Raw genomic sequence first — 21,459 nt, forward strand, 5'->3', positions numbered from 1 at the left:
GATGGCCCACAGACAACCTACAATCACAGGTAACTTTAGTAATAAGGGTGCAGGGAACATTAATATCTTACTGTTGGCATTCAGAATACATTTCAAGAGGAATAAAAGGAAAAAGGTTATTAGAACATAATAATGTTACAATTATTCTTAGAAAGTGCAAATATTTTAGTTCACCAGAAAAGTCAGTTCAATTCAATAGGCTAGGCCAAAGTCAATGGGCTAAAGTCTTGGATAGGACAAAGCAGTTCTGGTAAGTAGATGGAAAAGTCTCTGCACAAGTTCTTAGAAGTAGTTTGTAGAAAGAAGAATGATCTGTTGAGTCACAAGCTGATTAGCCATGCAAGTTGCGAAAGTTTCAAGCACTTTCACCGAGAGAGCCAAGTACTCAGTCTTGTACAATGTAGAAAAAGGCAGCCGATGACTTCTGTTCCTAGCAGTTCCTGCAGATCTCGCTGTTCCTGGGCCTCAGTCGTGGGGACAAGACTGCACTGAGACAGTCAAAAGCTCACAACCGGCCTCTTCAATTCCAGTGGCTGTAAGTAACTAACACAAACTGGTGTCCCTCTCCCTGGTTCTACGGTTTCCTGCAGCAACTCTAAGGAAATTCAACCAGCTCCGAGATTGGGTGTCCAGGTGGCTTACTGTTGAGTTGATTGGTCCAAACAACTCAAAGGGAGAAGTCGTCCTTGCAGGGGCTTCTCTGTTGAGGTGAACTTGGCGATTCAGACCTGCAGCAGGGCTTCACCAGGTAAACCAACGGTCCAGGAGCTGCAGCAGCCATCCTCTTCAAGCTCGTCTTCGGTTCTTTCGTTCAAGTGGTCGACTCTGCCTTCCAAGCCAAGAGACTCGCTTTTATTCAGTTCTCTCCCATTCATTCCAGCCTAGCTGCCACTCACCCAGCAGGGTGGCTGTCCTTGCCGGACAGTCAGCCAATCACCACAGAGTGAATTTGGGTCTCCTAGGAGACTACGCACAGGGAGTTTCGGGCACCTCCCTCACTTCCTGCCCTCCTCAGATACTCGGGCACCAGAGGCGGTCTTCGCTCCTGAAGCCTGCCAAAAGGGGAATGAACAAAGGGACCAAACTAGGTTTGGTGCGCATAGGGAAACTCTAGAAGGGCCTTTCCAAAAAGAAATGGCGAAAAAAAGACCGGGACCCGTTTAAACAGAGGGGGCTCAGACGCCATCTTGAAAAACATGGCTCGCGCAATTTAACACTACCGGAGCTACGAATAGTTTGCGGTCGGAAAATCATGGTAGTTCATCAAAAAAAACCTGCCACCGCCATTCTGAAAGGGAAGCATTTGGCTGCTACATGAGTATCTAGACATAGGGGATACTAAGTAACCCCTTCAGCACTCCATTGTAAGACAGGGTGTGCTGGGTCTAGGAATTTAAATGACTAGTAAAGTCAATTTCAATGTACTTACTCTGGGAAACAGTAGTTTATCCCAGGGAAGGTATTTAAACCTTGGGAAAGTCTGAAAAGGTTTCCCTGTGCCACTGCACACAAATGAAGAGGATGCCTATGGAGTGGGTCAGACTCCATAACCAAAGAAAACAGAGGTAAAACACATCAAAATACATGAGTGGGAAAAGGCTCAAACTCTCTCCAGGTAAAAAGAATCAAGTCCTCAAAATCCAGCAAAGTTGCTGGGGGTCCCTAAGGTGAAGGGAATTAGCACACTCTTGAGAATTCTCCCCAACACACACACTTCTGGTAATCTGGCCATTCACTGGGACAAGTGGGTTTCTTCCAATAGGTCTATTCAGTTGCTTATTGGGTGGAATATCACTGTCCCCTTTTTTCTCTATGCCCCGCTCTCCGGGTCTCCCGCTCTCCCCATCTCAGAACGAATCTCCCACTTTCGTTGCATCACTCTTCCAACATGCTTCTGTGTCCTTAAGATGATCTAGGCGATGAAAGGGTTCTTCACTCATTTCCCTCCACACCACCACCTCTCACCTTAGGTTCTCCTTCTGTGAACAGACTACCTCGGGTACGTTCCTTGCAGATTGCTAACATTGGGGCTCTTCTCCGGGCTTTCTGCTCAAATGTCCCTTTTGGGTCTTTAACAGGCTTTCTCAAGTCTGTCAATCGTACAACTAGTACTTCTACGTAGATGCCTGTGTGTGTAATGAACATCTTCCTCAGCCAGGTTTCCAGCCTCCTGGTTTGAAACTCCCGGGTCTCACTTGCTTTTTCTCATGCCCTCCTCTTTTTATTACACACTGCTGGGGCTTCCCCATCTTATCAGAGAAGTCATTCCTTTGTGTTAGGGCCATGTTCTTCAGAACGCCTTTTGGCGTCTTCGCCTCAGTGATTGGGAGCTAGGCATCCTTTATTACTCCTATGTTCTTACTCTTCACAATACCAGGTTGATACTTTTCTCATCTCATATCACAATAACATGTAAGAGAAGTCTAGTTGTCTGTCAACTAATATGGATGTACTGTTTTTTTTAGTATAATGGGGAGTTCCTCATTGGAAAGGGAGTCCTTATCCTCAAGAGGGGAGTCGCTCCATGTGAAGTCCAGCTTACTGCCACCTCTAGGGGGAATGTGGCGTAGGAGGCTCACCTACCTAGCCTCACAGAAAGGGGCTCCCCAGTTGGGGAAAAGTGATCAATTCCCATCACTGTATGCATTTTTCATATCTAGTGTGGCCATGAAATCTCCCTTCTCGAGTAATGGGATGACTTCTTGCTACATTGTCATTCCGGATTTTGTGGTTCGGAAAGGGTTCGCTGGTCTTCAATCGAGCACCAGGAGTTTTATTTGGTCTTTCTTGGATCAAGGAAGTACACATAATAAATACCCTGGTTTACCTTTGATGCTGGTACATGTTCTATTGTTCTCTTTTTTTAGTAGGGTCAGTATTTTGACTTGTAGGACCCGTTGATGCTCTACCAGTATTCTTCGGTGTCTTGGCGGACGCTCGCACGGTTGATCTAGAAGTTAAATGCAATAGCCATCTGGAACAGTTGACAATACCCATTTGTTTGACGTGACCCCCTCCCATATGTGGACGAATGATGTTATGCAACCCCCTACCGGGGTGACATGGGAGGAGACCTGGAACAGGGAGTTCTTGTTTTGAGAGTGCGGCCGAACCTCTGGTAGCTTGGCCTCTACCCCTGCTACGCCCCCTTCTGAATGGTCTAGAAAATGAGGACTGTAAAGTCGACAGTAGGATATGTTTGGTAAACCAAGGGCTAGACCCTGCACCTCAGCAATAGCCGGACTGCCCGGATGATCTTGGGTAGCTTTGGCCTACAACTATGGAAGTTGGAAAATGAACCTCTTTGATAAGCTCCGCTTGTAATCTGTCCCAATGTTGTCAGTGTTATATACTCCTTTATTGCATTTCTAGAACTTCTACTGCTTTACCGAATAAGACATTGTGTTCTACTGCCAGGTTAAGCAGGGTGGCTTGAGTTTCTGGTCAAAAGCCAGAAATCCTTAGCTACGCCGGTCTTAAAGTGACTTCGGCAAATATTCTCCCCTTCTATTCATGTTTTGAGCATTTCTGACCTTGGGTACTCATGAACACCATTAAAGAGATACTCAATGTGATCCCATTGTGCTGTATTAAAACTTGCCATGAGAGGTGTATTATTAGCAATTTGCATTTGGTAAGCCGCTGATGTTCCAACCTTTTTATCTATGTGTGGCAAGCCATGAAGACACTGACCAGAGGACATACTACTTACGTGTCTTTATCCTATTTTAAGGAATTTTAAAAAAAGACTCACTCAACCTATTGCTAAAAGGGGAGTTCCCTTCCTATCAAATTAAGGTGCTTGTCAATAGTCAAAAGAAGAATAGTCTGCTGTCCAAACCTATCCACTAAACTGGCCCTACCACTTAGACAAAAAAAAAAGAAAATTAGGTGGGGTGACCTCCACTCAGTGTTGGATGTTAAAAGGTATTTCCCAGCTACACCAAGCTCTATGCTTCTTCAAATTCATCACATAACCCTTCCACTGGCCTTAGGACCATGTATAAACACAATTACATCATTAGCATAGGAAAAGACCCAGCTTCGAAAGGGTAAGGAGGCCTTTTTGACCAATTATGTATAATACATTGTTTTGATCCAGGTAGTGATACATGTGTATATAATTTCAACAACCCATGGATATGATGTTTACCTTGGGAGGCCAATGAGCTCACTTCTACTGATGCAGAACGCCTTTTAAAAAAGTCAATACATCCTACAGCTTTTGTTTTATATTGTGCAAAGCTTTCTAGGAGGCATTGGAGCGCATCACATTTGTATAACGTTACAGAATGTGAATAGGGAAGAACAAATCTGTATTAGCAAGCCAAAGTTACGAGATCCAACCGAAAGAGAATCCTAGGACTATGCACCCAGACTAAAGGTCCCTGCTCTTAGTGGCTGTAAAACTTCCAGCAATCTTTAGCTTTTTGGCAAAAAAGGGTTTTGCAAGACAAATGCCTTGTAAGCAATATAGCCCATCTTGAAACGGATACACTTACTAAGCGAAGCCAATATAGGCGTGCGTCAGTAGAGAAAATATAGTACTTCTATGGAAACAAGTCTGGCACCTGCATGAAGTACAGACCTCAAAGGGTGATGGGTGCATTCTGAAGTTGCTTGGAGGCTAGCATACGGCCAATCAATATGAGATGAAACCATAAACTGCACCCCTGTTCTAAAAGATCTTGTTGGTCAGGGGAGAGAAGGTGAATATTTTCTTGAGCAAAGCAAGCTGAATGTTAGCCATTTGAGATCTTTTGGGGGCAGGTTCCTTCAATGAACATTTCGGATCGAGCCAGAAGATGAGAAATTGAGAGGTTACCAAGGCAAAGGTTGGCAAAAAACCATCTTTAGCCAAATTGAAACTCAGTTAATTGTGTCCTCCTTACATTGTGGTGGGAACATAAATGACAAACATTGTCGGCACTATAAAAACTGTTTGATATATTAATAAGGAAAACAAACAGCCAGATGTAAAATCTAGGACTTTTACCGTCGCAAACAAGTGTACAAAATATGAGGACTTTTCAGAACCAGCCCTGTGTGATTTACGTGTTCAAAGTGGCTAAAGTAGGGGATGAGCAAAAGCCATTCACTCTTGGCCATACCAAACTAGGGTAGCTTAGAATGGGCAATAAGGCATAATTAGGAGACCAGGGCTTTAGTGTGCAAGAACAGTTAATACTTGGAGATAGTCGAGTAAGAGTCCCACAGAGTAATATAAAATATACCATTTATTAAGTCTTAACACAAGCAAGTAAAACTTAATACTATGCACTACATAACACACATAAAACACATATGCACACAGTAAGTAATCTTAAACACGATAACATAACCTGTTACAATATAAACAGTAAAAATCAATTCAACAGAAAATCCTACTGTACCAAGTAAAATGGGTGGAAACATGGTTAAAAACAGAAGATTCCAAGATGGTGGGCGACCGTGTGTAGGAGAGCTCCGCCCACAATGGGCCGCAAAAGAAGCAGATAATAAAAACACGCACCCCCGATCGCAGGCTGCGACAGTGCTCTTGACCCGATACTGAATAGAGTGCCCAACCAGAGCATGGAAATCGGCTCTGACAAGCAGAACGATAAGCCAGTCCATCGGCGGGGCGAGGCAGCGTTCGGCAAAGCAAGCTGCCGCTGGAGCCCCAGGCAGTGTAGAGGAGTGGAGTGCTAAGGGCACAGGGCCCGGGGTTGAGAGGACCTCTACCTGGTAAGCCGGCAAGTGAGAGGCATTCACCCGCCTGGGTAGGAAAAAAAATAAATGCACCAGCAGGAGGCCGCGTTCCCACAGCGGAGCTCCCGACAGCTAAAAGGAGCTCAGAATGAAGGGGGGCACACACCAGAGACGAACCAGCACAACTTATATCTCTGCTGCAGCATAGGGAAAGCACCGGGGACACAGGAAGGAGTCCGGCAACGCCGAAGGCAGCATTTATTCACCAGAGTCCCCGGGAGTAAGGAGAGCCAGTAAGCGAATGGGACAGGCCTTGGGAGAGAAATGCTACAATTTAGCAGAGCCAGCAGGCATGAGATTCTATGACAAGACTGGAGGCGAGCATTATGCTTCATCTTCATTTATTTCTACTCTTCAGCAGTTCAACAAAACATATATAAAACCATGAAAAGTGTAGAACAGATTTTTTCTCTTTTCAAAACTACAATATCCATGAGTCTCTGTAGTCCATGCCCTTTCCACCAGTCACAACCCACTTCCTGTGCTTGGGCTCCTCCTCTTCTTTTACTGCTCTTCAAGCAGATAAGTACCATTTCTTCCCTCTCCGCATGTCAAGGTTGGAATGACTGGGTTTGAGTGGAAGATTAAGATTATGCCTAGCACAGTATGTGTGTGAAAGAGATTTGTTTATGTAGCATATAAAGAAAAAAAAAAGGAAATCATTTCTGTAATAATTTATCCAGAGTGCTATAGGCGCGTAGTCTAGTAACACGGACGCGTGCTCTTGCGAGTTTGAGTGTTTTATCGTAGCTACGCATCGGAGTAGATTCCGCAAAGATTTCGTGAGGCAGAGATCTCGTTCACGAGGCCGACGGCCCCGTGTCCTAAGACCGGCACTTCAGGGGTTTAGTCAGCCTCCCGAAGACGGAGAGCTCGCAAGCAGGCAACCCCCGCCCGCGGGTGGGCGGAGCTGCCGCGAGCCGTGTGTAGGCTCTATGCTCCGAAGCGTTACCCCCACCCGCGGGAGGGAGGAGTTAGGCACGTTACGCGCGCCTCAGGACGCCGCATTTGTGCGACGTGAGAGTTTTCCTTACACACCAGCAGCAGAGCGCTCGGAAGAGCGAATAGCTTACGTTGGCTTGATCAAGGCCCTGATACCAGCGATCTTACGATCGTGAGCGCCGTTGCTCCAGGAGAGCATATTAGGAGACTGCAGGTCCACGTGGAGAGAGCTAATGAGCTAAGACACTGCAGATCCCTATACGGTTACTCAACAGAAGATTGGTGCCTTAGAGACAAAGGCTTACTAGAGCCTCAGAGCTAAGGACATAGGTGCAGCCACTGAAAAAAGAAAAAAAAAAAAGAAAAAAAAAGAGAACAGAGTTAAGAAGTAAAAGGACTTTACTGACTCTGATTTATCAATCAGGAGCAGTGGCCGTTCTAAGAGACCTGTCTCAGGTATATAAGGCACACAGCACTTCAGAAAATGTCAAGAGTTCGAGTGGAGCGAGGAGGAGCAGTCGCAGGACCTCGCTGCCAGCTTTAAGCAAGTGCTGGGGAGCTCTCTGGTTGATGCAGTGGCAGAGGGCGTCAGGCCCCTACATGAGAGGCTGGAGACACTGGAGGTTATGTTTTCGCATCCTAGTAGCAGCACCAAGGACTGGAAACGCACGCCCACAGACCCCTTAAACGGGGAACTCAAGGGGAGTAAAACAGCCCTCAAGAGGAAAGCCTCGGACGACCCCCAGTGCGCTTTGGAAGGGGCAGCGAATAGGGCCCCAGAGGTGTCCGACGCGTTTGCTAAGCTGAAGGAAGCTTATCTGCAACGGCAGGCGGTGCCGAACCTCATGACCCCCGCTCCAGGGGATGAAAATACAGGAGATGACCCCGGCTCGGAAGAGGAGCAGGCTGACGATCAGACTTCGCAGGAAGATGAAGAGGTCGAGGAAGAAGACTGGGCGAAACCCAGTGGGGGCAAGAGAGCACGGAAGGAGAAGCACCTTCTGGAACCTCAGGATGATATGTTTGACCCGGAGAGCATCCAGAACCCGAGGTCCACCGAATGGCAGCCATACCCCCCCCCCCCCCCCCCCCCGAGTGGCACAGTATATGACAGAAAGACTACGCAAGCCTTTGGACAAGGAGGTGAGACAACGACTGCGGGCAGAATGCCCGCGTCCAGATCTCCCGGGGAAAGTAGCGGAAGCCCCAGAGCTCGATCCGAAGATGCTGACCTTCATGTCAAAAACCAATAAAGACCCCCGTAAGGGTATCGATAGGTCCTGGAAAAGTTGCCAGGAAAAGGTTTTAGATTTGGCAGGCCCTCTCGCGAAAATCATGGACCTCGCAGAGAGAGCTACGGACACAGGAGAAGAAGTGGACCCCGAAGCTCTGGCGGGATGGGCCCAGAGAGCAGTATGTCTTCTTGGGAACGCCAATTGCGCCATCGCTTTGGAGAGGAGGAAGAGCCTTTTGCTCAAGATGGATTCGAAACTTAGCAACCTCTCCTCAGATGAAGCGGGAGAAGGAGCTCAGGGCCTCCTATTCGGAGAGACCTTTGGGAAGGAGATGGGCCGGTTCGTCAGGACATACGCTTCCCTCGAAAAGGCTCAGGCATCGATTTGGAAAATATTCCCAAGTAGAGTTTTTGGAGGGACCGGCCGCTCCAGAGGTCGTGCAGCCGGTCGCAGTCAAGGAGGCAAAAGACCTCAGAACCCCAGAGCGCAATACTGGGAGAACAAGAGCCAGGATACATTCTTTCCGTCCAGAGGGAGATTCCCAAGAGGCCGCAGATCCAGGGGATCAGGACGAGGTCAAGGATTTACACCAGGTGAGAGCGATTCAGTATCCTCCTGTAGGTGGGAGGACACGCATGTTTAGAGAATTGGCGCAAGCTTTCAAGCGATTTCTGGATATTGCAGACCGTTAGAGGGCTGCGGCTAGATTTCATAGAGAGCCCAGTTCAGCGGAGCAGACCACAGAGTCAGAGGCTAGCGCAAGCTGAACAAGCATGCTTAAGACAGCGAGATAGCGCAGCTTACCCGCAAACAGGCGATAGAGAGATGCGAGACCGCCCCCAAATTTGTGAGCAATATGTTCCTAGTGCACAGGAAGGAAAAGGTGCGTCCAGTCATAAATCTCAAAGAGCTGAACGGATGGATAGTATACCGCCACTTCAAAATGGAGGGCATAGATCAGCTCAGGGACTCTCTAAGAGAAGAAGACTGGCTAACGCTTTTAGATCTGAAGGACGCCTACCTCACAGTCCCGGTCCTCAGAGAGTACAGACCATACCTAGCTTTCCGCTGGCGAGGACAATTCTGGCAATTCAAGACAATGCCATTCGGGCTTGCTTCAGCACCCTGGGCATTCACGAAGCTGATGAAGACAGTAGCGGCGGCAATCAGAGAGAAGGGCGTCAGACTAATCATCTATCTGCACAACCTCTTACTCCTGGCAGAAGATCGAGAGGTGTTAGTATACCAAACGAGATGGGTACACGAACTTCGAGTCTCACTAGGATTTCTAGTGAACACAGAGAAGTCAGATACCATTCCAGCACAGAGATTAGACTTTCTCGGGTTCGTACTAGACACAAAGAAAGCGACTCTGGAGCTGCCAGCTCGAAAGCTCAAAGATATAAAGAGGGAGATCAGGTTATGTTTAGAGAAACAACGAATATCCCTCAGGACATTAGCGAGGATAGTTGGGCTGTTAGCAGCATCTATTCAGGCCATATTCCTAGGGCCCCTGCACTACCGGGCTTTACAGAGATTGAAGATAAAACATCTACAACAGGGTCTGAAGTATCACCAACAGGTGCCCCTAGATCAGGACTCCATTACAGAACTAGAGTGGTGGTTAAAGAATATGGAAGCTTGGAATGGGCGAGCCATATTCGGAGACAAGCCAGATCTGTTAATAGAATCGGATGCCAGCCGGAAGGGCTGGGGAGCCAGATGTGGGACCCTACAGACCGGAGGCAAGTGGAGCGAAGAGGAGCTCAGTCTCCACATAAACTGTCTAGAGCTCCTGGCAGGATCATTCGCGATCAAAGCCTTCACAATAGGAAGGGTGAAATCTGGTGTACTGCTGAAGATGGACACATCAGCAGTAAGGTACATAAACCACCTAGGCGGTACAAGGTCCAAGATGCTAGCAGAGCTAGCGAAGGACTTCTGGCACTTTTGCCTACGGACAGAAAAGTCAGTGACTGCAGAGTACCTACCAGGCTCGCTGAATGTGGTAGCAGACTGGAACTCTTGTTACCTGACAGACTCCAGCGATTGGAAGCTGGATCCAGCAGTGTTTCAGAAGCTGGACAGGAGATGGGGACCGTTAAACATGGACCTCTTCGCCTCTCGGCTCAAAACACAGACGAGCCTCTATTTCAGCTGGAGGCTGGACCCAGGAGCGCAAGGAACGGATGCTTTCCTGTAGGAATGGGCAGGAGGCCCGCATTACGCTTTACCTCCCTTTGCGATGTTGAGCAGAGCGCTAGCGAAGTGTCGGAGGGAGAAAGCGGGACTGGTATTAGTAGCACCTTTGTGGAAGTCACAAGTGTGGTTTCCAACACTAATGGAACTAGTAGCGGACGTTCACAGAGTCCTCCCCGAAGGAGAGCGACTGCTCACGGACCCAGTTGGGTCGTGTCATCCTCAGAGTGAGAGGGACACTCCCGCTCGTCGCGTGCAGGATATCAGGAGACGCTGGGTGCTGCCAGGAATTTCGGCGCAGGCTGCTCAGCTTATCGCGGAGTCCTGGGCTCCATCCACTAGGAGGAGCTACGACCCAGCTTGGGAAAAGTGGACAAGCTGGTGCAAGAACAGAAGTGTTCATCCCGTTTCAGCACCTGTAGTGGAAATACTGAATTTCCTGGCACACTTATTGCAGAACGAGAAAGCTTTACGGACAATAGGAGTATACATATCAGCAGGGCATATGCCAACAGAAGGGGTACCGGCAGGGGAGCATCCTGCGGTAGTGAGGCTCATTAGAGGAGCGAGATTCAGAGTGCTTCCAGGGCCCAAATATAGTACAACATGGGACGTGACGACGGTATTGCGATTATCATCATATTGGCCATCAGATAAATACCTTTCGCTTAAACAGCTATCAGGTAAACTAGCTATGTTATTATGTCTGTTTTCATGCAAATGAGTGTCAGACGTTAGAGCGCTAGAAATTAACAGATGGTCCTTCGGTCCGGAGGGAGTCACATTCTCCATAGCCAGGAGGACAAAGACAGGCACCTCCACAGTGCATTATCCGTATTTTCCGAACGATTCGAAATGGTGCGTTGCACGGTGTATTAAAGAATACGAGAATAGAACAGCAGAGAATAGAGCAGTAAATACTACTCAGTTATTAATAGCGCGTAGGAAGCCTTGCCACGCAGTGGCATCAGCTACCATAGCTAGATGGGTCAAAGAAGTCATGCAAGCAGCAGGTGTGAATGTGGACACGTATGGAGCTCATTCAGTGAGAGGAGCAATGGCATCATCAGCCGCAAGAGCGGGAGTGCCTTTGAGCGAAATAATGCTAGCAGCAGACTGGTCAAGCGATCGTACTTTTAAAGAGTTTTACTTTAAGCCAGCAGAGGGTTTGGTGGCTGGTGCAGTGCTGGAGAAGCTTTGAACAAGCATAATGCTCGCCTCCAGTCTTGTCATAGAATGAAGATTACCCCTGCTAGCTGCGCAGGGAGTATTAATTCTATTAAAGACTAAGGAGGCGAGCATTAAATTCCCACCCGAGTACTGTAATGTATATAAATGTTGATGCATTATATGAGTGAGGACATTACATACACACCACCCTAAGATCTCTTATTATGTTTTCATAGGGGAAGATCAGAAGAACTGAAAGCAGTGTCGTAGCTGAAGGTATCAAGAGTCCGGGAGAGCACCGGCAGTTGAGTTTAAAGTTCAGAAGACCCTCTGCACCGTTGGCAAGGATCAGTTAAAGAACATGAGTGACCGTCAGAGCGAGTAAAAGCAGAGGAGGAGCCCAAGCACAGGAAGTGGGTTGTGACTGGTGGAAAGTGCATGGACTACAGAGTCTCATGGATATTGTAGTTTTGAAAAGAGAAAAGTTCTGTTCTACACTTTATGGTTTTATATATGTTTTGTTGAACTGCTGAAGAGTAGAAATAAATGAAGATTAAGCATAATGCTTGCCTCCTTAGTCTTTAATAGAATACATACTCCCTGCGCAGCTAGCAGGGGTAATCTTCATTATCCACTTGGGGAAGAAGCAAAACAGATGGAGGCTGCTTCCCCATAACAGAGCTCTCTGCAGTTCAGTGGCGCCAAGTGTGAAGGGGGCACTCACCAGAGACGAGCCAGTATGAGATTGCTGCGCCAGGGGGCTAGAGGTGATCGACCAGGTGAAGGCTTAACGGACCCTAGCAGGAAGGCAAATCGTAGGCCCACCGGCCAGTCAGTGTTCCCGGTACCACGCGTATCATCGAAGGAACTAAGCAAAGAGCGGAGCGCATGGAAACATCTAAGGGAATGAGGTCACGGGCAGTTAAGTCATCGAGATTGCAAATGCAAGGTAGGCGTTCATTAAATTAAAGCCTCTCGCCGACACTTCTCAAACAGTGAGAGCTAGCACTGCAGACAACGGTTGTGATAGCGAGCAAAGTCTTGCAGGTTTTTCTGTCCACTATTTTAAAGTCCGGCATGATTGCGGACATCACATATTGTCCCAGTGTTTTACGCCGTCTTGTCAGGCACTCTGCTAAGAAAATTGGATGCGACTTTTTTGGTACACCAATCCCAATTTTCAATCAACTGTGCATGTTTTTTAAAGAAATTCCAGAGGAATTATTGTCAGCATCAATGACCGTCGCCTAAAAAGGAGTTTATGCTAGTAATATACAAACCAGGAGTGTTTGAAAGCAAGGCCCTTGGCAGTGCACAAAGTTTTTTTTTTTTTTCACATGGTGGGGTATAAAGGAAATGAATATCCCCGGGCCTGCGCGGTTCCTTGCACACCCAGGCGAGCCCAATGTTAAGTGGGCGGATTGGAAAGATGGATTCATGAGGTATCTGCATGGAGTATATGGGAGTCATTTTGCAGTTGACTGCAAGGACTCTGCTACATCATTGTCTGGGACAAGAGGGTCAAACGCTATTAATAAAACTGCCGAATTATAGGCCCAAGAAGCAGAGGTTTTGTCTATTTTTGAGCAGAGTCTGTTAAAAGTTTGATACTCACTTCATTGTCAAGGAAAATTAATTCTAAGAGATACCACTTCAATATAAGGGATCAAAGAAGTAATAAGGAAGAGACTAAACAGACAAATAAAAAGAAAGTAGACTTCAAGGATGGAAGACCCTTCGTCAAGAGATGTTCTAGATGGGAAAACCCTGACCATCTGACTAGCGATAAGCAGTGTTTCGCGCCTCATGTGATATGCAAGGACTGTGGAAGGAATGGTCAGGTGGCTTGCTGTTGCAGGCACTGGAACAGGCCTGGTGGTATTAAATTGGTCCAGGATTGCACAACTTTTTGGCAGAACGAAGGAGTGGTTGAGAAGAAGTGCGTGTGTGGTAAATGATGTTTATGCTATGCCCAAAAGTGTTACGCTTCACACAAAGAGATCAGTCAATGTAGTACTTGTTAAATTACGGATAGTGGTGCGGATTATACTCTTGTGAATATGGAAACTTGGAAGAAACTTAATTGTTGGGATTTACAAGAGTCAAATGTGAGCGCACATCCCTATGGGGATGTTCCCATCAACATCGTAGGGGAATAATTTTGGGCTCAGTTCAGATATGGTGGGAGTAGTGCCCAAGGAATGGTTAGAGACATCCAAGAGTGGGAATCTACTGTCCTCGGAAGCCAGGCCGATCTTGGGTTGAGACTGGAGCTGAATCACCCTTCTCAAGTAATAGGTGTGCATAAAGCCCTGGGTTCAGTAGAATCTGTTCAGGTGATGGATACAGGCGTGGTTAAATTGTTTACAGAGGTCTTTGTACAAAGGATGGGATGTCTGAAGGGATTCAACCATCTGATAAAAGTAAGGCCGGGGCGGTACCAGTAACGTCAACAGCATGCACTATACTGCTTGCTTTGCTGGTGGATGTTGAAAATGGACTGAAGCATATGATGAATGAAGATTTGAGGAGGCAGATGGAGCAGAATGGATAAGCCCCATCGTGGCCGTGAGCAAGCCCAATGGGAGTTTGAGGCTGTGCATTGATCTTAGGGGTCTTCATAAAAATGTGATGCCGGATAGATTTCCACTTTCCAAAATGGATGATTTGGTGGTGAGAATTGAAGTGGCTGCAACATTTTGAACTCTTGACTTGAAGGCAGCTTACCATGACCCAACTGCATTTATAACACCCGTTGGCCTATATCGATGCAAAAGTATACCGTTTGGATGGTGTCTGCTTCAAGTGTGTTCCAAAGGGTTATGGACAAACTGCTAAAGGGACTAGCATGTACATGATGTTATCAGGATGATATATTGGTCTGGGGGAAGAATGAGGAGGAGCAGGATGAGTAACTGAATGTGGTGTTGAAAAAGATAGCAGAAGCAGGTTTGACTATCTAGGTAGAGAAATGTAAAGTTAAGGTTGCGAAAGTTCAGTATTTGGGACACAAGTTATCGGAAGATGGGATGAAGCCAAAATATTTAACCTGGAGATCAATGCCCCCAAAGGATAAAACAGAGTTATCATATCTGGGGTTGGTTGACATTTATGGAAAACGTATCAAGTAACTGGCTAAGAGAACAAAGACCATGAGAACATTGGTTAAAAAAAGGGTGTGAGAACGAGTGCGAGGCATGTATGGAAAGTGATAAGGAACTACGTACCAGGGTACCGCCCAACAAGATTATGCAGCCACCCAGTTCAGTTTGGGATATGGTTGCCATGAACATTTTGGGTCCAGTGTCTGTTTCACGAGCAAAGAACATATCTGGATGGATTGATGGACTTGTTGTCGAAGTGGCCTGAGGTGTGCATCGTGAGGGACATTAGTGCCCGTGGGATAATAAGGTCACTGGAGTCAGTGTTCTGGAGACAGGTGTTACCCAGAAAAAAAAGTGTTGGATAATGGACCCCAGTTTGTGGGAAGAGAGAGATGAAGGTTTTTCTGGAGGAAAATGGTATTGAACACTCAATGACGGCACTGTATAATCCAAACGAAAATGCAACCGTTGAGGTTTAATAGGACGTTGGTGAAGGTAATTGGAATTGCCATCGCGTCATGAGAAAATTGGGAGCGGACTGTTACGGAACATGTGGTACAATACAGGATTGCTCCACACTGTCATGATTCCTGCCCCTCATGTCCCCAGCCCTCCAAGATATCAGGCTGGAGCTAGGCCACGATCACCTACATGGCCCTCAAGGGCCTCTCCATACCTCCAAAGACCCACTTGGAGTCAGACTTGGCGCTTGTGACACCAGACTCACTCCGGTAGGATAACATTGGGGATTGGACTTGTAGTGCATTGATGGGGACAAGATGGATGCCCCCCACATATTTCGGTTCCCAGAACTGCATGTGCAGTCTAGTCTTTTGGGTGTGGTTCAGCCCAGAGACACCTGGGATACCCAGAGACTATTAAGCCATGCCCAGGATGAGAAACATGCTTTGCGTTTTCTGCACCTGCAGCGTGGCACTCAACGTGTTCGGATCGGTCTCCAGTAGGCCTGCATCTTTCTTCTGTGCTCAGCTCCTGCAAGAACAAGAACACTGTTAGGAACAGCCTTACCCTGCGGCGCTTCTGCCCATCATTCATTGCTCCTTCTGTTCTGCGGGCATCTTCGGCGGTGTCATTCCCATCCCGGCACGTCGCTTCCTAAGGAAAAGGGAAAAGAACAGAAAAAAGGCATTAGTAATCATTCAGCAAATCTTTGCTTATTTTTAAAGGCTCTACGAGCTTCAAACGCTTACCTGAATCCCAGCCGCTTTGGGGGAACTCTGTCTCCGGAATTTCTCATCCATCTGACAGAATGAAAAGACACTCCAGGTTAGCGTGGAAACATCTAGAGACATCGCATACCGCGTTTACTCACTGCATTTCTTCTTCATAACCGGCATCCACACCGATAACGTCACAGCATCTTAAAGACACAGAAAAAGAACTCAGTTCAATACAAATGCGAAAGGGTCGCATCGTGCTCACTCACCTTCAGCGCTACTCATCTCAGCACATCGCCTTCCCCGGACGCCGGCCATCATCTAAGGAAGGAAAGGAGTGAAGTTAGAGAATTGTTCAAAAGACTCATGCTTACCTGTCGGACTCTTGCCAGTGAAGTAACTAGGCAGCAATGAGCCCGCATCAATCAACGCGCCCCTGCGCTGAAAAGCAGGACGGAGAGCACACTTTCCAAGAAAACAAGATGAGCTGTGGATCAAAGGGAAGGGTTGGACCCACGGGAAGATGGGGTTCAAGCACACAGACAATAGGGAGTTAAACTCTACCAATTCTGTGTTTCAGGCCCAGTCTCCAGTCGAGTAGACTCCAGGGAAGAGTTTGAGGTCGTAGGAGGGCAGAACAGGCTGAGTGACGTCCCCGTGAATACCAGGTGAGCATTACACACACCAGGCGACTGGTGTTTCCCCGTTTGAGGCGTTGAGAAAAAGGGTGCCTAATTCCAGGTTGCATCGTAGATGGATGAAAACATTTATGGAACAGATATTGAAAGCAGCAAGGGAGTCAGAACCAACAGGAATCAATGATGTTGAAGTAAAACGATTCCAAGCTTTGGCACAAATCACGTTGCAGAAAAGAAGAGGGATGGGGCCGGTAGTACAATTTCTAGTTCAGAAATGTTTTAAATACAAATGGATATTCTCGTTTGGGCTCCTGTTCATGTGAGAGAATCAGCAGCATAGGATCACGACGTGCGAGGGGCTGCAGATTCTGCAGATACAGGAAGACTGAGGTGGGAGCCTGGAACAGTTCAAGAGTGGGAGTTGAATCGGTAGGAACCTGTGGGAATAGAGAACAGTGTCAAAGAAGGGGAGAGGAAAGGAGGTGGAGCAAGGAAGGGCTTCTGGGAAGACATTGAGCAACAACCTGAGGACAAGTGGGTCAGTGTTGGGACAGCCCTGTGGCGGGCATGACTACATTTGTGTTGGCGATGCAAGAGTGCAATGCAGTTATAGCAGCGGCACGGTGGGGACTGTCGGAATCTGGGCAGGGGGATTTTAGGATACCACATTGGTGGGTCTCTGAGAGATTGAGGGCCAAGAGCAGAGGACTCTACATCCAAGCTTCCATAGGAACTTTGGCCCTCCCCTTGCATTGGCTAAGGGAAGGGGTAGGGGTGAGGGACGAGGGGCAGTTGACTTGGCTTTTTTTTTTTGGGAATGTGAGGGTGTGGGCAGGGGCGGTTTGGGGGCAGGGAGGAAAAAGAAGAAGAATCACAGGAGTTCGGGGGGCAGGATGATGGGAGAGTGGTTGCAACAATGGCCCTTAAAGTCCTCACTTAAAATGTGCGGGGCTTGAACACCAGGGGGGAAGAAGAAAAAATTGGAGGCATACTTGAAGAGGGAGAAATCAGATGTATTAATATATCAAGAAACCCACATTAGAAAACAGGATAAAGGGAAACTTTGGATTCAATCAGGCGAATGCAATGGATAAGCCGGCAGGGGTGCTCATTGCGCTGCAAGATGGTCTGGTCAATCAGGTTGTTGACTCTCAGGTGGACTCGGCATGGGGGGTATGTGTTTAAACATGCAGATGGAATCCCAGGAATAAACAATGTCCACTGTCTAAAACCCGAATGCAGATCAAGATGGGTATTTGAAGGGGGTACTGGCCCAATTGGATCATTCGCGCAGGGGGATTTTAACATAGCATCAGTCCCCGAAGAGGATAGAGTAAACAGGCATTGCAGCATGTGTTGGCACCATTTAAAGCGCTAAAGCAAAGGATAGCTATGTTGGCACTGGATGATGCCTAGAGAGAGGTTCGGGGTAAGGCGAAGGTATATCGAAAAAGTTACTTACATGTAACTGTTCTCCATAACGGGTTGTAACGCTCACCTGATTCTCGTAGAGGCGCCGGTCTTGACTGGGCGTATACCGTATCTTCAAAGGTGATGTGTAACACACGGCTGGCTCTTTGGGCTGGACCTCTGTGCACTGTATGTTTGACTCGAAGGGTAAGATGTCTGCAGATAGAAAATATGGGATTAATGAACTGGGTTATTGAATGTCTCTCTCTTCTTCCCTTTCTCTTCTCCTGTAGAACTCCGAAGGTTAACGCTCTCACCTTAGGTAAGTGAACGCCGTGCTCTCCATCTGCCTCGGGGCAGGGTGCTGTAACCTGTTTCTTCACTGGATAAGGGGAGCAGGCCTCTTGACTTCAGAGGACTGCTGTCCGTCGTTTACTGCACGAACGGTAAGTTTCGAGTAATTCTAATGTCTTTAAAGTCTTTAGTAATGATGTCTCTTGTTTTGCAGGGTTCCGGCGATGGTGGATGACGGGCTGAAGTGAGTTGAAGATGGAGCCCGTGTGATGAATAGAAGCACCTGGAAGCACGTAAGTAAGCGCTTGTTGCCTGCTTCACGATGCGCTCTAACTGTCTTTTTATTTTGCAGGTACAAGTTCGGAGCGGCTGCAGGGTGCTGGAATACCAACTGGGTTAGATGTGGAAAGGAGTAATGGCACGTGAGTATTAAAGTTCCCCAATGTCTTTAAACGCACCTTGTTTTGTCTTTCAGATGCGGGATGCAGCGCCGAAGGCCTCCAGAGCGTGCGAAGAGTTGGTAAGCTTTTGTCTTTCAGATGCCGGAATGCAGTGTGAAGACCTCCGGAGCGCACGAAGAGTAGGTAAGCCTTTGTCTTTCAGAATGCAGCGCAAGGCGTTGGTGACAGCCGATGGCCCAGATAAGTGAAGAGCTGTCACTGAAGACCGTAATGCTAACCTGTTCTTTCTTGTCTTTATAGGTGTTGCTGAAGACTGGATTCAGGATGGTAAGCCTTTTTCCTTAGGCCCAGGATCAGATGCAGAAGACACGATGGCCGTTCTGCTGCAGAGGATGCAGAATAATGCAAAGCAAGATTCATCCATCGGGTGTGGTTTAAATAGCCTCCTGTAGTGCTTAGGTGTCTCCTTCCACAGCCACGCCTAGGTAAGAAAAGAGTTCCTGCTTTCCAGAAGAGTTCCAGTGTTCTGAACCTAGGGAGTGGCTCCTGCCCCACCCAACAGGAAAAGTAGTTCCAAACAGAAGAGGATCAGAGGCTCAACTGGCAGGCAAGTAAGCAGCATGGTCTGCTGCAGGTAAGTCCACCCAAGCATTATGAGCCCGGCGCTTCTAGCGCTGGGACTGGGCATATTTATGAGCCTGGTGCCACTGGCGCCAGGACTGGGTCCAAAAGGTCCCAATTGGGACTGGTTGGCACTCGGAACCTGGGTTATGAATCTGCTTCCAAGGGAGTTGGGAAAACCCTGACCTTTTGGAAGCAGAGATCATGACAGTACCCCCCCTCAAGGCCCCTCCCAAACCGGGCTTCTCCGGGGGTTTTGGCTTGTCAGGAAATGTTCGGTGAAATCTTTTGATTAGGCGAGGAGCGTGGACATATTCAGCAGGTTCCCAGGATCTCTCTTGGGGGCCGTAGCCTTTCCAGTCAATTTGGTAAAATAGTTTAGATTTGGAGATCTTGGAGTCCAGAATGCTTTTGACTTCAAACTCGAGTTCCCCATCAACTAGGATAGGTTTTGGAGATTTGGTTAGTCGGGTTTGAGGTTGCACGGGTTTTAATAGAGAGACGTGGAAGACCGGATGTATCTTCATGTGCGGGGGCAAGTCCAACTTGACCGCTACTGGGTTTACTATGGTAGTGATGGAATAGGGACCAAGGTATCTTGGGTTGAATGTGCGTGGCCCTTTTAGAGGTAGATATTTGGTGGATAACCAGACTTGATCCCCTACTCGATATTGAGGGGCTTCCTTCCGATGTTGATCTGCTCCTTTCTTGTATTGTTCTTTAGCCCTTTGAAGGTGAGAAACAGCTTCCTTAAAGGCTTGGGTGATTGTAGAATGCAGGTAGTCTACTGCTGGTGTTTCAAGATCTTGGAGGGGATCCAACTCCGAGGTTCGAGGGTGACTGCCGTACAAAAGAAAAAACGGGGTTTTCCCAGTTCCCGAATGGACAGAGTTATTGTAGGCATATTCGGCTATCCAAAGGATGTCTTTCCAAGTATTTTCAGTTTGTTGCAGCATGCAGCGTAAATACTGTTCCAGAGTTTGATTGGTCCTCTCGGTTTGTCCGTCGGTCTGAGGGTGGTGACTGGTCGATAGTCTCACATCAATTTGAGCCGACCGACAGCAACTTCGCCAAAAATGAGAAATAAATTGACTACCTCGATCCGAAATTAGAACCGAAGGAAAACCGTGCAGTCGGACGATGTTTTCGAGAAATTCTCGGGCCAGAGTTGCTGCTGTTGGCAAGCCTTTGAGCGGAATGAAATGCGCCATCTTGGAGAATAAGTCCACGATTACTAGAATCGTATTGTATCCGGAGCATGGAGGTAGATCGGTGATGAAGTCCATAGAAAGCGTATGCCAAGGGCGAGGTGGGATGTCAATAGTGCGTAAGAGGCCTGCTGGTCTTTCCTTTTGACTCTTGTTTTGGGCGCATACTCCACAGGACATTATAAAGTCTCTGATATCTTTTTTCCAAGACGGCCACCAGAAGTAGCGCTTGATCTTTTCTGAGGTCTTGGCTATACCGGGATGTCCTTCCATTAAAGAATCGTGATAACAAGAGATTACTTCTTTCTGTAAATCTGTGCTGGGTAGGTATAATCGTTCTTGGAAATACAATAAGTTGTCCTTTACTGCAAAGTCCTTTCCTTGCAGATGCCAATTCTGTATGTCTGCTGGAGTTACAAGTTGCCTGGCTTTATCCTTAACTTCCTCTATGGATTGTGTGGCGATTACACCCAGAATTCTTTGTTCGGGAATGATTGGTACAGGTTTAGGGTTGATCAAGTGTTCTTCCACTCCCATCCGAGAAAGGGCATCAGTTTTACCGTTTTTTGTACCAGGTCGATAGATAATTATGAAGTCAAACTCGGCAAAGAATAATGCCCAACGGAGTTGTCTAGAGGATTGGGCTTTTGCCGTTTTCAAATATTGCAGGTTTCGGTGATCCGTAATCACAGTAACGGTGTGTCGGGCCCCCAGCAGATAATGCCGCCAAGCCTTAAAGGCAGACTTAATAGCCAGAAGTTCCTTGTCAGTAATCGTGTAATTGATTTCAGGAGGCGAGAGTTTGCGGGACCAAAATGCCACGGGATGCAACTGATTGGTTACCGGGTCCTTCTGTGATAGAACTGCCCCCATGGCAAGGCTTGAAGCATCAGTTTCCACGATGTAGGGGAGTTCGGGGCGAGGGTGTTTTAAGATTGGTGCAGAGATAAATTTAGTCTTCAAATCCTGGAAAGCTTGTTCCGCCTCGGCAGACCATTCAAAACATTTGTTTTTCTTTAAAAAGGCAGTGATGGGCTGGACTATTCGAGAGAATTCGGGGATAAACCTGCGGTAAAAGTTAGCGAAGCCTAACATGCTTTGCACACCTTTTACGGAGGATGGTGATGGCCATTTGAGAACTGCATCGACCTTCTTTGAATCCATACGCACTCCGCCAGGTGATATGAATCCCAAGAATTCAACTTCAGTCACGTTGAAAACACATTTTTCCAATTTAGCGAAAAGTTTGTGTTGACGCAATCTTTCGAGGACCATTTTCACGTGTTTCCGATGTTCAGATTCCGATGA

At 47.4% G+C, this 21,459-nt stretch overlaps 1 protein-coding gene across 1 annotated transcript in view; it reads right to left on the reverse strand.

The window, feature by feature from the left end:
* The window catches only part of NIPSNAP2 (nipsnap homolog 2), a 572,224-nt gene that overhangs the window by 360,595 nt on the left and 190,170 nt on the right, over nucleotides 1–21,459 (reverse strand). The gene's annotated exons all lie outside the window — the stretch shown is intronic.

The sequence above is a fragment of the Ambystoma mexicanum genome, chromosome 9 (assembly GCF_040938575.1).
Source record: "Ambystoma mexicanum isolate Mex_15411 chromosome 9, UKY_AmexF1_1, whole genome shotgun sequence".
Classification (NCBI taxonomy): domain Eukaryota; kingdom Metazoa; phylum Chordata; class Amphibia; order Caudata; family Ambystomatidae; genus Ambystoma; species Ambystoma mexicanum.